The sequence below is a fragment of the Python bivittatus genome, unplaced genomic scaffold (genome assembly GCF_059951505.1).
Source record: "Python bivittatus isolate LINGU-HERP-01145 unplaced genomic scaffold, Pbiv_v1 ctg000480_np1212, whole genome shotgun sequence".
NCBI lineage: Eukaryota > Metazoa > Chordata > Lepidosauria > Squamata > Pythonidae > Python > Python bivittatus.
Window position 1 is genome coordinate 49,192,329 of NW_028277075.1, and position 14,325 is coordinate 49,206,653.

At 40.9% G+C, this 14,325-nt stretch overlaps 1 long non-coding RNA gene across 3 annotated transcripts in view; it reads left to right on the forward strand.

The window, feature by feature from the left end:
• The first annotated feature begins 252 nt into the window (after window positions 1–252).
• LOC148214976 (uncharacterized) overlaps window positions 253–14,325 on the forward strand; it is a 34,039-nt gene continuing 19,966 nt past the window's right edge. For 2 of the 3 annotated variants that reach the window (XR_015797060.1, XR_015797059.1), the window contains exons 1-2: window positions 4,029–5,191; window positions 6,460–6,754. This is a non-coding gene — a long non-coding RNA (uncharacterized LOC148214976). Of the gene's footprint in view, window positions 457–3,280; window positions 3,355–4,028; window positions 5,192–6,459; window positions 6,755–14,325 lie in introns of those variants that run through there. The other variant, XR_015797061.1, reaches the window with a different exon arrangement.

Consider the following 14,325-nt stretch of genomic DNA (forward strand, 5'->3'; position numbering starts at 1 on the left):
CCACACTTGAAATGCAACCTCGAGCCATGCATGTTGACAGAGTCTATTAGCATGAATGCTGTTCCCTTATCTTCTGCTCTCCGTCTTTCTTTCCTCCTCCCCCTCCCCACTTTTCTTTTCTGATGGTTCACTGACATAGTTGACAAGGCTGACACCGCCAATCAGCTTCTACTCAGCAAGGTCACTGTTCAGACTTGACTCGTGATTGGCTGCTGTGCTTCAGTGTGTTATTACTGTCTGAATTGATCGGAGGCAGGGGTGGTCTCCAATCAAACAGAGAAAAGGTCCTGGAGAAGGTAATTAAATCCTGTCAGAGTCTATTATCGGTTCCAGGGCCGTGACTCTGGCATTGAATGCAGATGATCTGAAGCTCTATTCTTGTAGAAATTCAAGAGGGCTTCTGGCACAGATCAGTTAGACATAAAGGAAACAGCAGGCTTTTTGCAAACAATGCAGGTTTGTATTATAACCTTTCTACACAGCCTTTCACCCCCATATTCTCCTTCCTTCTTATTCTGGCTATCCCTGAATGCATTTTCCCCTTTTTTCTTCACATTCTAATTAAATTCCTGACAAGGTTTTCTTACCAGGATATACATTTGTCCAAATTACAGAAGACAGTGGCTTTCTCAAAATATTAGCCCCAGCAAGTGCCCTTCCTGAAGTCAGAATGGCCCTCAGCTTTCCTTGTTGTTGCTTCTGTTTTGGACCTCGTGAAGTCTCAAAGGAAGACCAACCAATAATTTGTAGGCTGTGGGTTTGCTAAGAAGGAAGCCTCACTGAACTCAAAAGAGCTTGTTTTTGAGCCTTGTAAATACATGTATGCATTCTGTTAATGTAACCTAAAGAGCAAATTTGTATTTTCATTCTGTTCTTGCATTTTTTGAACGAGCAAGTGCAGCAGAACCTGAAGATCAGCTGCAATCCTGAATCTGCAGTACTGCACTCAGCATAGTATGTAGGATTTACTGAGTAAACCCACTTCAGATTGTTCTATCACAGGTGGGATTAAAAACAAGAATAAGATATAAATACTTCTTTCATCTCTTTTAATAAGGCAGTGTACCTGATCTTTTTTGCTGGTAATACTGAAATTGTTCCATCAAAGATCATTCTTTTACATTTAATATTGGCACTGATTATAACTATTTCCAAAGGGATAGCCATGTTGGTCTATTTGAGCAAAAGCACAAAAAACTTTTGTGGCATCTTTAAGGCTAACACATTTATTATGTCCCAAGCCTTTATAAATTACTGGTGTTAAACTTATTTTCTCAGTGGTGGGCATTAGTCCATCAGAGAATTAAAACATGCTTTAAGTTGATTAAAATCAATTTGGTTAACTGTCATGATTTTGACTGATTGATTACGTGCCATCAAGTCATTGTTGACTCTTAGAAACCACATAGATAGATTTTTTCCATAACAATCTGTGACTAACCCGGTCCTTCAGGTCTTCCAATGATACATTCATCACCACAGTAACTGAATCCACCCACCTTGCTGCTGGTTGTCTTCTTCTCTTTCCTTCCACCTTTCCCACCATTAGAGCCTTCTCCAGAGAACTAAGGCTTTGCATAATGTGTCCTAAGTAGGATCATTTGAGCCTGGTCATTTGTGCCTTGAATGAGAAATCTGGCTTGATTTGTTTGATGATCCATTTGTTTATTTTCTTGTCTGTCCAAGGTATTCTCAGGAGTCTTCTCCAACGCTAAAGTTGAAAAGTGTTGATACTCTTTCTATCTTGCTTCTTCAACATCCAACTTTCACTTTCAGAGAGTTAACTGTCATGATACATGGAGTTTAAGAAAACTTTTATGTGCTGCATAGGCATTATGACTAGAAACTGAGAGCCTTATCTCCATGAATATGCTTACCTGTTTTAAAGCTTTCTAAGCTATTCATTAGAGAGCCAGTTTGGTGTAGTGGTTAAGATGTCAGGCTAGAAACCAGGAGACTAGACTGAGTTCTAGTCCCACCTTAGGCCCAAAGCCAGCTGGGTGACCTTGAGCAAGTCACTCTCTCTCTCTCTAGGAAGGAGGCAGTGACAAACCTCTTCTGAAAAATTTTGCCAAGAAAACTGCAGGGACTTGTCCAGGTAGTCACCAGTAGTCAAAACTGACTCGAAGGTACCCCCCAACACACACAAAAAGCTATTCATTATTGTAACATCTAGGTACATCCAGTTAATGTGTGTGAGTATTCCTGGAATCTTTGGGTTTGTGGTTATGAAAAGACAAGGACAAATTGGTGAGTTAAGTTTAGCTGTGTGATCTCTAGACTTTGCTAAACTGTGTTAAGAACACTATTGGGACAGTAACCTAAATAAGAGACTTCCCCACTTCTCCCACCCCCACCTCACCCCAATTTAAATCCTACATCAGTCTAGCCACTCCATACATCTGATGAAGTCAGCTGCAGTTCATGAAAGCTTATACCATTCAATAAGAGAGGAACCTTTTTTTTTACTACCAACGAAGGAGAAGATAGCTTGTCCTTTAGTTGATCATGCACTGTAGATGAAGAGAGATCGTGTTTTTCATGAAATTCTATGAGAGATGTGAGAACTTCTAAAACCCAGTGTTAGTTAATGCTATGAAGCACTCAGAGTCGGCTTGTATGCATGTATAAATAAAACTCTATCTCAAAAACTCCATCACTCTCCAGAGATCTGCCAAATAAAGTGAACACTGTAAATATCCAACTTTTCACCTATTAGAAAGCAATTCAACAATATTTACAATATAACAATACTATTAGCCTATTGTATAAGATAAAGGTACAGGGAAATATTCTATAGTCCACCACAACCCATTTCTATCATTTTATTTTGAGTGGAACAAAGGGGTTTCAGCCCTGTAATCCAATATTCCTATTTTGATATAACTAAAAATCACTGAGTAGAAGAATTTCTACACTAGTTATAAGGTTTTTTGGGGGAGGGGGGAATAAAATCATTTCTTTCCTTTATTTTCTGCATAATATCCTGTTAATAGTTTAGTCCATAAAATAGTATAAAGTTTAAAATGAAAATGTTATAACCTAGTTATAATTATAGCCACCAATCTCTTTTGTGTTTTATGTATGAAAGAAGAAAATAAAATAATTGTTTTTAATAAACCTAATACATCAAAATTTAATTCTGATTTAAAAACAAAAGAGATTTTTTCCCATCTTACATGAATTTCAGGAACCCAACTTTCCCCCTCCCCTTTTTGATAGCTTTCACCTATCAAATTTCTTTTGACATCTAAATAATGTTTGCTTTATTTCATTACAGTTTTCTTATCTGGAATCAAAGCTTCATGACATTTTCAAAGAAAGGAAAATAAAGAATGATTTTCTGGCAGACAGGTATCATTTTTAAGAGATCTCTTGCAGATATGTTGGTAAACACTCCAGCTGTGTTTGATTTGCTTTGAAGGTAATATCTAGTTCTGATTGTTTTGTAACAAGTCCCTCTGCAACTTCTGCTATATGTCTCCTATTCACCCATTTGACAATAATAACAAAACAGGACTTCTGGGGAAGAAATGGTGAACTGACGACTGCAGGGGAATGAAGAACCAACGAATAGAATGGCTCTTCATAATTTCTCTCTAGGCAAGGAGAGGACTTGAGATTGCCCACAAGTGCTCCATACAGTTGCTCCTTGTGAGGAGATTGCAAAACAGTGGTCTCTGGCAGGTTTAAGTTTGGGAGACCAGGGAATAATCATTTTGCTGAAACTGTAGTCAGTGCCTTCAGAAATGACACTGGGTTCGCATACTTCCTTTTCTAATCACTTTTGGATTTTGTTTGTTAACTGGTTTTCAGCTATTAAGAACCTTTGGATCGACAAGTTTTACAGCACTGGGTCAGTTTCCTTCAATCCTTAGTGAAAGAAGTTTTAAATACAAGTTTAAGGACTTAAAGAGAAAATTCTTTTGGAATAAACAGCAAAAGTGTGAAGGAATGGTTTGATGAAGCCCACGCTCGGGGAGATAAGCATTCCCACGCTCCTGTTGGGGACTAAGGGAATGCTTATCTCCCTAAGCGCGGCCTTCATCAAACCATTCCTTCACAAAAAGGGTGATTAGAACTTTGATTTTGGAAAGTTACAAATGGACTAAGGGTCCAGATGGATTTGAAATAAGAATTTGGAATTAATCATAAGAATCCTTCCTGTGGGAAAATGCTTTTGTTTTGAATTCTCTTAGAAAAAGACATGATAGGATGAGACTTTGAAGGCTGAACACTAGAGGGAACCAGAAGGAACTAAAGCTTACAATTAAAGGAGTACACTTAAATTTGACTTACTAATACAGAATGAAGCAAAATATTTTAACATTGGACATACTGAAGGATATTTTTGAACAATGGACTCAGAAGTTAATTTTAAGAGTGCTTGCCTCTATAGCTAGACTGTGTTTAAAAGATATTATGAAAGAGGAACAAGTTATATCTGACAAGATTAAGACTGATTTGAAAGTGGATTTAAAAATGACAGGCTACAAGAATGATACAGAAAAAGATGCTACATTGGATATACAAAAGAAGGTGGCTGATGTCTTAATAATTCAAAGGGATCTACAAATAAGAAACCAAGAAAGTGACCTGGATAATTTTCCTCTACTGGATTTACAAAAGAGGCTTGTTAAAGCTTTGAAGAATTTTGTGAGAAGGGACACAGAAAAAATGAAAAGAAATCAAGTTCTAGGGCATTATTTGAAGAGACTAAAGGTAAAGATTGTTAAAAGTAAAAGGAAGGAATATAAAGTTGGTTTATTTGATCAAGGTTAAAACAGATATGTTGTTATCTCTGGTAAGCCTTAACGGACTTTTGCTGATTAGGACTAAAATGGCAAGGCTTTAAGGATTTGTTTGTAGATAAGAGATAGGATATGGGAAAAAGAAATCATTTGTTTTATTTTAAGAAAAGGTGATAAATAACTAAAATTGTTTATACAGTAATACCTCGGTTCATGAACGCTTCTGTTCACGAACAATTTGGTTCATGAACAGCACCATTCGCAAAATTTTGCTTCCATTCACGAACTCCGCATCAGGTGATGAACACGACCCGCAACCATCTTCCCTGCTCTGACACGTGGTCATGGCTTCCTGTAGGCGAGGGGGACTCTCCCTCCAAACAATAACTGCCTCCGCACCCGCCTTCCTGTCCTCCATGCCAGAAGTCGCCTCAAGCAAGGTTAGTGTTCTCTTTCTTCATACTGTACTGTACTGTACTGTACTGTACTGTACTTTGTTTCATATTTTTGTGGTTTAAAAAAAAAATACATATGGTTCAGAATGGATTAACCTTATTTACATTGAACCTTATGGGAAAATTTGATTCGGTTGGCGACCAAAATCAGTTGGCGACCACATTCATAGGGGTCAGAACGGATTAACCTTATTTACATTGAACCTTATGGGGAAATTTGATACGGTTCGCAACCAATTCGGTTCGTGACCAGAATCGTGGAACGAATTAAGTTCGTGAACCAAGGTACCACTATACTTGTTGTGATGAAGGGGGAAGTCATTTCTTTATATACCGTATTTTTCCGACTATAAGACGATACTTTTTTCTAAAATCCTTACCCTAAAAACTGAAGGGCGTCTTATTCAAGGAACTCAGCCGAGAATCGCGCGTTCCAAACTGCCCATACTTTGTTTCTGCAGAGAGGCTTCCTCCTGTTACTAGCCTCCAATCACGAGTGAAATAGCTTGTCTCCCAAACAGATTTCCTCCAATCATGAGCCTGATGTAACTGACGTCAGCTGATGCTGAACAAACCAATTAGATTGCAGTGACAAGCTATCTGCAGTTTCACTCGTGCTTGAATGTAATCAGTTAAGCAAAAGAGCCTGGAAATAGAGCTGCAGAGAGACAGTTTGGACTCCCTCCCCCCAAGTGTATCAGGTCAATGTTAACTAATTACTAAATAAAAATGTGTTCTGCACTATCTTTAAAATATTGATTTTTTAATTTTGGGCTGCAAAAGTGGGGGTCGTCTTGTACATGGGGGCGTCTTATTGTCGGAAAAATACGGTATTTCTTTTCTTTTTCTTTACTATATTCTTATTTTTTCTTTCTTTTCAATTTTTCTTTCTATTTTTTCTTTTCTGCACCTTCTATTTTTTCTTTTTTAATTTGTATTAGCTTTTATCTTTTTAATTGTAATTTTTAATAAAATTACTATACAAAAAGACAATAATAACAAAACAGTAACAACAGCAATATAAGGCTGTTAAACCAGCTCAGGACACATCTTACTCTAACTCTTTGCTGCCCTCTATGGGTTGCCTGGATCTTTTTTTTTTTTTTATAATTCGATTTATTGTCCGCCCATCTCCCCCCAATGGGGAACTCTGGGCGGCTCACAAAGTACATATAATACAATTATACAATTAATTACGCTGTGTGACCGGCAGGGGCCGCTAGGGGATCATCCGTGCTTTTCCTCCTCCGTAGATCTTCCTCGCCACTCGCCGCTCATGCCGGCTGCATTTGGAGTTTGGCCAGCACCGGTATTTTGCTCCCCCGCGCAGCACCGCTGGTTCCTCCCATCTAAACGGGAGTCCCCATTTATCTACTCGCAGATGGAATAGCTTTCGAATTGCTGGGTGAGCAAGGAGCTAGGACAAGGGACAGGAGCTCACCCTGTCCCGCGGAGCTGGGCTTGAACCGCTGGAGAGCCAATCATTTCTGACCAGCAACTCCCGCGTCATTAGGCCCTTGCGCCACCGCGTCCTTCTCTGCAGCCCAGGTATAGTAAACATAATATTAAAAGTAGTATAAATCATTTTGTGCTTTTTTTTCATTTCCATTTAAAGAAGACTAGTGCTCTGGCTGTTATATTCTGTCACTCTGATGCTGTCAACTGTATACCATTTGGTGCCAGGCCTCTCTAAAATCTTAGAGCAGACTGTCTTTTAACTGAAAATATTTCACGGTGACCTGTGATCTTTAATACTTTGTTACAACATCTATTTGAGATGTCCTAAAGTTGTTAGGTTCAGTTAAGAAAAAATTATAAATATTATTTTGACTTGGAGATAGGGTTTTGCATTTTCAGATGTCCATATTCTTTTATCTCCTAGCATACGAAAAGTGGGATTTATGTCACCTTCTCCCAGGACTAGAGATGGCTCCCAATACTATAAAGTCATAAAAACAGTAAAACAATAATAGCAAATGCAAAAAATTGAGAATAATGAAAACATGACATCATAAAATCTCAGAATGAACTGTCTCCACCAGCCTTTCATGTGGATTGTTGTAATGCACTGTACGTGGGCTGCCCTTGAAGAGCCTTCGGAAGCTGCAGCTAGTCCAGAATGCAGCAGCGCGGGCAGTTTGGGACATCCCTCTGTGAGCTGCACTGTAGGCAGTAGGCCTCCAGGTGCAATTCAAGATGCTGGTTATTATTTATAAAGCCATCCATGGCATGGGACCAGGCTACTTTCAGAATCACCTCTCTCCCATTGTTCTTGCTTGACCCACCATAACTAATAGAGGGGGCATGTTCTGGGTCCCCTCTAGTAAACAATGTCACCTTGTTGGACCCAGGAAAATGACACCTTTTCTATGGCATCCTTGCCCTGTGGAACAGCATCTCCCCAGAGAGCCAGATGGCCCCTCTTTTGGCTTTTTGTAAGGCTCAGAAGACCCTTTTGGCCTTTTGTAAAGCTCTGAAGACCTGGCTGTTTCCCCAGGCATTTGGGCCAGGAGGTTAAGTTAGGTTAACCCTGTTGTTGATGATGTTGATGTGTTTTATGATTGAAAGGTGTCATTTACCTGCGCTGCCATGGGTTATTGTTTTAATAATGGGGTTTTAATCTTTATACACTGCCCAGAAGCACTATTGTGAAATGGGCGGCCATATAAATTATTTAAATACAGGCAGTCCCTGGATTAAGAATGAAATATGTTCCTAAGTCTATCTTTAACTCTAATTTGTATGTACGTCGGAACTCATACTTACAAACAGGCTTCCTGTTATGAAAAATGGCAGACGGCGTTCTTCCTCAAGCTGACAAACCGCTGAAGCCACACAATGTTTTCATGAACCACTGAAAACAGGCTGTATGTTAAAAACACACAGCTTCAGCGGTTCATGAAAATATTGCGCGGCTTCAGCGGTTCATTGGCTCAAGGAAGGAGAAAGCTGTCTGCCATTTTTAGTAATAGGCAGCCTATTCATAAGAGTGAGTTGTCTGCAAGTCAGACATTCTTTACCCAGGGATTGCCTATAAATAAACAAACAAACCAGCAGTAAACTAATTTTAGCCTGATGGCCCTAGACAACTCATCCCAAAACCTGATCATACTTATACCCTGAAGGCTGAGAGGGCACCATCTTCATGGCTTTTTAAAATGTAAACAGGGACGAAGCCATCTTGACCTGGGGAGGGGGGCAAGCTGCCCCAAGGCCTGCATCTGCCCCCTCCACAGTATCTTAGGAGTAGCCCACCTGCAGCGGAAGGGCAAATTCCACCTGGAATGGACTATCTCAGATGTAACCAGGACCATGTATATTGCAGGTTTGGTAATCAATCTCTTTGGCATGTACTCTCTGATTTCCTTCAAGAAAGCGAACCCTTTATTCCAGTGTTGTCCAAACTTGACCACTTTAAGATGAGTGGACTTCAACTCCCAGAATTCCCCAGCTAGGATGCTGGCTGGGGAATTCTGGGAGTTGAAGTCCACTCATCTTAAAGTGGCCAAGTTTGGACAACACTGCTTTGTTCTTTCACTGGATTTCTTTGTGTTAATTCAAGGGTACAAAAATTATAGATCAAGAAGCCATATGCAGAATATTATTGATGCTAAAATGTAGGAATCTTTGTTTACATGCTTTGTGGAATATTGGGGAAAATGGCACCCATTTCACCCCTTAAAACTCCTTGAAACCCACTCCCCTAATAGGCTCTGGCTCTAGGAACCTTTAGACTGTAACCCTTAGTGTGCCATGCACAGCCTGCCGTGTTCCTTGAACGGATAGAAATTGTGCACATCTGTTATTAGTCAAAGCATAGTTTACTTTTCAAATCTAAGAGGTGTAACCTGATAGACCAAAAGTGGACAACTTTTTTGGACTGAGTAGCTTCTTTGATACTTTGAGTGCAGACTGTAGGTTTCCTCATAAAATAGCATAGGATGCTTTTACCAAACAGCTGCTGAGGTGGGCATGATCAGTAGCTGTTTACTGAAAGGCAAACTAATATTCTCCCTGCTGTGCTTTTTAGCTCCCAGGATGCTCACTAGCATCCCAGTTTACCTTTGTGTTCTTTTTCTGGGTGGATAGCACTACAGGGAGTCCTTGTTTAGCAACCACAATTGGGACCAGCAATTCGGTCATTAAGCAAAGCAGTCAGTAAGTGAAACTACAACTATGCTTGTGAACTTACTTCAGCTTTCCTTTGCTTTACAGACCTGCAAAGGTCGTAAATGCAAGGATTGGTTGCAAAGTTACTTTTTTATTACCATCATAATGAGGTTGCTAAACGAGGAAGTTGCTAAATGAGAACTAACCTGTATTTCAAATAAAATACTAGGATGAGGCAGCTGCCATTTTTATCTTCTAAGAGTATCTACTGGGTTTCTGTCAAAGTATATTTCTGGACATAAAATGATCTTACAGATTGGTGCTTTACCTTGTGTCATGCCAAATTTTTAAATAGAAAAGCCAGGTGAGGTAGGCATCTGGAAAGTGCAAAAGAAGATGTTATTGTAGGCAAATAGGTGCCCCTGGTCACCTGTAATAGACTCACCTAAGGAATTCTTCATGTTAGCAGCAGGCTTCAATTTTACACATCTGTCTACACACAGTCCTTACACATCTAGAGGTATCTGTCTATACAATTGTAAGTTTGGTCCACTGCCATTCCTTTCACACCAAGTTTTCTCTATAAGCACCCCTCCGCCCGAAATTCCACATTTCTACAGTAGCCTTGTCTCCTGAAATCACTTAAGTATTTTTTCCCATACCCTTTAAGGTAAATTTGATGAAGCCAGCTAAAGCAAGCAGAGGGAGAGGGATGTATGAGAGATAATAAAATAGTCAGTTTTAGCTTTTACAAATAGATGAAGCAAGTAAAGTGAAATGGGATAAACTCACTCAAGGATAAGGAGGGGAAAAACACATTGGAAATAAGATGGCTCTAAGAAAGACAGGGCAATCTCCTTTGTTGGGCAAAGACTACATTTAATGAGTGGACTGACATAGACAGGGTAGGCTCATGTAGTTATTTTCAGATTACAAGCGGTCCCCTTCTGAATCTGAATCCATGGCACGTCTTTTGATCTATGCCAGCAGATTCCCCACTACCACCAAAATAGGTATGCTGTGGGCCTGAGGACAGTATGCCAGGAGGCCACGTATGTCATACTTCTATGTGAGGGCTCATTTACTCTGTGACTACTCAAGGCACAGGTCAGCTTGGGGAAAGACATGAAGTAATCTTATGTGGAAAATCTTAAAGTAACTGTGTGGGCATCAGCCAGGAGTCCTTCCCACCCCTGGCAACACTAGGTAGCTCATGGTTAGCAGCAAGATACCTGCTGTGAAACAGAATGAGATGCCTGCATAAAGGCTTGAATCAGCCCTTGGGTAGCAAGCAACAGGAAGGTCTTAGGCATCCAACATGATGCGTGCTATGGTGGAGATTAGGACCATCCAGCATAGTACAGTTTGCCAGATTCCAGTTCCTTCTCCAGTCGTTTTCAAAATCTTTCAGGACATGTAACCATTAGTTAAAAAAATTTAAAAATCTTGGAACCCCAATCAAGAGGCAAAGCTCTTGGCCCCATCTGAGTGAACTTTTCCGGGGTTTTGTTTTGGTTTTTTGCCCTTAAGCTTTTGTGGACTTTTGTGGTTTGAAAAACCGTGCCTTAGACTACTACCTACAGCAAGGAGATGGTGTTCTGTTGTGTCACTGAGGCAGGGCTGAAGCAACAGGGCCTACTGCAAGGAGGAGGCTCCAGCACCTTTTGTCCATTTCATTTCAGACATTTGATTGAGTCAAGGTGGAGTATGCACTTTCTGCCTCTTCCTCACAGTACATTGATGCAAGAGAAGTGGAAATGTTGTAGGCGTCAGAACGATCCACAGTGCAAAACCCAGGCACCAGTGTCAGCTGCTTCATCCTGAAATGCTGGATGTGGCTCACGCAGCACATGAGGTGATTGTGACCGTGAGCCACATGGTTGAGAGCTAGCTGGACAGCCAGCTAAATATCAGCTGTTGGCTTCACAATCACGGACTGGGGGTCCAACACACAAAGGGCAACTTGTCAAGTGCAGTTTGTGAGCATTAACTGCATTGCTCACAAATTGCATCTATCCAGAGGGGGCCAGCACCAAGATAATCCCAGCTGCCACCGAGGTGCCAACCAGCGCATTTATTGACAAATACCATAAGGTTGTTGGCTATTTCCATTGGAGTGTGAAGGACAGATAGATGCTAAACCAGCACCAGGTCAAGTTCTACCTACCCTGAAGCCTGATCCCTTAGGATGTCCCTTCCTGGTAAAAATCAACTACTGTACTTGTTGTTCAAGCAGTTGCTTAAATATTACTGTAGTTGGCCAAACATGACATGGCAAGGCATTCATCCATGTGTTTTCTCAACCCAGGAGCAGTGAGTCATAACTGAGACAGTTTCATTCTTTGTGATGAACCTCTTAAGTGCAGAGGCAGCCATTCTAAAATTATTCTTTTATTAGAAATGTCCTTGGGTGAATGCCAGGAGGGGCTGGGCTATAGCCTGATTCATATTGGAGTGTATAATAGCTGAAATTCATTTATGGTTGCCAGCCTCTGATATTCAAGGATAAAGGGGATGATTGCCCACACTGGCAGTCTGCCCCAGTGGAAGGAACTGTCAATTGTGGAAATGGCTCAGGATATATGTGGGAAAACTAGGCTACAACAAAGAAGATTGGATTGGGCAGTCTGGCAAACATTCTTCATCTAGGATCAGCAGCTACTGCCAAGGCCTTAGATCTGGCTTGGATTCTCCAGGTTTGCCAGCCTTAACTTGGGGCTATGTGCTTAGCATATGGCTAGGAAGAAGAGAAATGTTGTGTGTGGCTCATCCAGCAGTGCAGAACACTGCATTCTATGCTACATAGGAAAAGTGAAGGAATGGGTTTGCTCTAGTTTTGAGCAACCAATGCCAAGATGTGTCCAGACCTTGCAGTGGTGCCCAGCAATACATTTCTTGCCCCCAAATATGTGTCCAAGCATGACAGTATTTTCCAAGACAGCTGAGGTAGTTCATTCAGTTGGTAAGACCTAGTTGCTGAGTTATGGAGCAACTCATCTTCCTTAAGATGAATGTCCTGTTGCTGGACTTCACTGAACTGCCCCAGAAGGAGTGCTGAAGACTAGCATCTTACTTCATTCTCCAGACCACTGGCAGCAGCTTTCCCACTGTCCAGATATGGCAATGTTAAAGAGTGAATGCTATCCCTAAGACCCCAAATCATCTGGGTTATGTTCTAAGTCATTTGTTCATTGAAGCAAGTCATACAGGGATGAATCTCTGGCTCACTTCCCCTGAGAAATGCACACTAGATGAAATCTCCATGGTTCATCTGACTTTCTCTCATCCCCGAACAGCACCACTGGGTGAGGCTCACACAGGAAGAGATTCTGCATAAGTCAATCCATCCTCCATCCCTTCCATGGCTCCCTACTCTTCCTCAACCTCACTGCCATGGCCCACCTACATTCACAAATAGCCAATGATGACATTGCTGAGTCAGGCTAGGTTCTGAGGCCACCAGCACTTACACCATGCTCACATGCAACATGGAAGTGAAGTTCTGGCCAGTAGGGAACCACACCACAGAGAGAGAAGAAAAAGGCTATCCCCAACTCATAATGCCATCGCCTGCTTGCCTGACAGTATGTATTTTTTTGCAAAAATTCACTTGGGAAGGCCAGATTTCATGTGGCTAAATTAATGTGAGTGGACCTCCCAAAAAAATTCAGGTGGAATGCTGGAGTTGTGTGTCAGAGGTGTGTTTGTGTTTGTATATGCATACATAGTACCGTGTTTTTTCACCCAGAAGAAAAGCAAACACAAAAGTATGTAATGGTTTGGGTGGTCTGTTGCTTGAGTGTGTGTATGTACAGCGTGTGTGTGCACACTCTGTGCATATTCTTGGTTAATGTTGATGTCAACTTCCTCCCTCCATCCTTCTCCCTCTGTTTTTCTAATCTTCTCATCCCACCAGGCAGAAACTGCAATTCTTTTGTTTGTTTTTGGCATGCAAAAAGAAAAGGAAAAAAAGTAGATCTGCATTGCAGATGAACCTTTAAAACACTGAGGTAGAAGGAGAATACCATGTTCCTGAATGTCTGCAAGGATAGATTTAGGCTTAGACAACATAGATTTAGAAGTGGATTATTTAAAACATTTTTTTACTTGCCACTTAATGGACTGACAGGAATTAATGTAATATTTTCTGCCAGGATATCCTTCTGCCCTGGAGGATGTAATAGATTTGAAAGGGTTATGTCTTGTGTAAGAGAACAAAAACACAAAGCCAGCCTATTACTAATCTCTGTCCTCGTATTTCTTTCAATTACAATACCTATATCCCCTGGGCAAATCATTTCTATACTCTGAGTTCAAAGAAGGCTAAGAGGTAAGACTATCTAATCAGGGCTGGAAAAATCTGCAGAACCACTAGATGATGGCAGATAGAGACATTTAGTGTTACTATGCTCTACTGATCATCTGGATTTTTGTAGCCCAAGAGACTTCTGAGTCCCTACTAAAACTGCTCTGGAGGTTTCTACAACCAGACCGGGGAGACATGATGGTACAAGTCCTTAAGGCAGTGTTGTCCAAACTTGGCCACTTTAAGATGAGTGGACTTCAACTCCCAGAATTCCCCAGCTGGCTCCATTCTAGCCCCCATCAGTCTCCATTCTGCTGCAAGCGGGTATAGCTGACTAGAATTCCAAGTGCTTTTTATTCATCTTGTTAACTCCTTGGCCTACATTTGACCAGCAGGGAACAACTTTTCAGTGAACCACTGAAAGGATGGCCACTGGATGGTTTCTGCCCTTCTTTCATATTCCCCCAACAAAAGGACTTTTAAAAATAAGAGCTGGAAGAGAGTGAGGATATCTCATCCTCCAAGTGGTTATGGCTTTGCCTTCATCTTAATTTTATTATAAAACCTCTTGTACCTTGCCTGTCTGGGGAATACATTCTTTTTGCCACCAGAACCAGCCAGGTTGTAGCATCATCATACATTCCTAGCATTCATTGCATTGCACTGGACACTAACTCAACTTGCTTACATTGCTATGCAGAAG